Source organism: Schistocerca cancellata, chromosome 6, assembly GCF_023864275.1.
Source record: "Schistocerca cancellata isolate TAMUIC-IGC-003103 chromosome 6, iqSchCanc2.1, whole genome shotgun sequence".
Taxonomy (NCBI): domain Eukaryota; kingdom Metazoa; phylum Arthropoda; class Insecta; order Orthoptera; family Acrididae; genus Schistocerca; species Schistocerca cancellata.
In genome coordinates, this window is record NC_064631.1 from 436,913,445 (window position 1) to 436,915,545 (window position 2,101).

Below are 2,101 nucleotides of genomic sequence, written 5' to 3' on the forward strand. Positions count from 1 at the left end.
GCACGAAATTGCTCAGGATGATGATGATAGTTGTTCTGTGGGGCGCTCAACTGCACGGTTATCAGCGCCCGTACAATTTCCCAACCTTTGCTCAGTCCAATCTCGCCACTTTCATGAATGGTGATGAAATGAGGAGGACAACTCGAACACCCAGTCACCTCGAGGCAGGTGAAAATCCCTCGCCCCGCCGGGAATCGAACGCGGGACCCTGTGCTCGGGGCGCGAGAACGCGACCGCGAGACCACGAGCTGATGTCCAACAAATATATCAATCAATGCCAAGCTGATTAACTGCTTGAATATGGGCTAGAGGCGGACCAACTCGTGATTAATTTGACCAATTTGTGAAGCTCGTTCTCTTGAATAGATCATCCAATTGTAATCATTTGTTTGTCTGTACGTGTACATCACATCCTCCGCTTTCAATCCAATTCGGAAAATTCCTTCGTGGTACGTCTTCTTTTTTTTATTTTAGAGTGCATACAAGCAGGTCAGAGACGAGTGGAAAATTATTCTAACGACGATATGGGCTGTAAATCAGAAATCCACTGACATAAGTGACTTTGACAAAGGGCAAACTTCTATGGCCTGGTGCCTAGGAACGTACATTTCGGAAACGGCGAAGCTGGTCGGCTGTTCCCGTGCTCCTGCTATGAGTATCTCTGGAAAGTAACTGAAGGAAGATGAAACTACGAGTAGGCGCCAAGATTTTGGACGTCCACAGAAACTTATATACTTATATGAATATAGGGTCTCTTCTTTCGGACATGTCCGAAAGAACATACACCATTGATGACCTGCAACCGCCTAGAACGAACTTAGAATTATATTAATACCTTCAGCTGCTGACGGGCGTGATATGTCTCAAAGGAGACAGGTGAAAATGTGTGCCCCGACCGGGACACGAACCCAGGATCTCTTGCTTACATGGCGGACGCTCTATCCATCTGAGCCACTAAGGGCACAGAGGATAGTGCGACTGCTGGGACTATCTCGCGCACGCCTCCCTATAGACCCACATTCTAACCCTGTATGTCCACACACTACATTCGTAGTGTCCCACCCCAACACACTCATTACTCGTGGAATACATTCTTACCAAGTCCCGTAAGAGTTCGGGGAATATGTGTGCATCCGCACAGAAGAAGAAGGTCATGGCCGGTATTGCCAGAACTATATATGGAGATAGTGTCTGTTCTTTCGGACATGGGCACTACCAATGTAGTGTGTGGACATACTAGGTGAGAATGTGGGTCTCGAGGGAGACGTGTGCGAAAAATTCCCTGTAGTCGCACTATCCTCTGTGCCCTCGGTGGCTCAGATGGATAGAGCGTCTGCCATGTAAGCAGGAGATCCCGGGTTCGAGTCCCGGTCGGGGCACACATTTTCACCTGTCTCCGTTGATATATATCAACGCCCGTCAGCAGCTGAAGGTTTTAATATAATTCCAAGTTCCACAGAGACTTGACCGCCCCGCAAACCAGGACAAGCAGCAATCTATGGTAGATCTGATGAAAGAGTACAATGCCGGTGCAGACACAAGTGTTTTGGGGTACGCTGTTCAGCATATACTGCTGACGATGGGGCTCCACAGTAGACGACGCTACCTGTTTCCATGTTAACCTAACAACATCGTCAGTTATCACTGCAGTGGACGCGGTATCATTAAGACTGAAAAGGTGTCGCCTGGTTGAATGAATCACGTTTCTTGTTACAACGGGTGGATGGTCATTTCGCAGTACGCCGCCAACCAGGCGAACGGCTGCTTGAAACATTCACCATACCAGGGACGTAGGTCGGTGGGGGCAGTACTGCGCTACAGGAGACACTGGGCTTACATGGGACCTATGCTAGTAATCCAAGGCACCGTGACAGATGTGGACTACGTGAACATTATTGTGGACCAACTGTATATCTTCATGGCTTGACGTATTCCCCAAATGCAACAGCGTCTTCCAACATGACTCATAAGGAATACTTAGAGTTGTAAAACTACCGTAGGTTGTCATAAGTAAGCACAGGCAACGGTAATGTTCCTGCTAGCTTTGGTCACTTAAGGGTGTACCCGCATTATCTGTATGTTAGATGTGTTGCATACCTAT

At 48.0% G+C, this 2,101-nt stretch overlaps 1 non-coding gene across 1 annotated transcript; it reads left to right on the plus strand.

Moving 5' to 3' along the window:
* The first annotated feature begins 1,304 nt into the window (after positions 1-1,304).
* On the plus strand, positions 1,305-1,379 carry Trnat-ugu (transfer RNA threonine (anticodon UGU)). The gene has a single exon. It is a non-coding gene; the product is annotated as a tRNA-Thr (tRNA).
* The last annotated feature ends 722 nt before the right edge of the window (positions 1,380-2,101 follow it).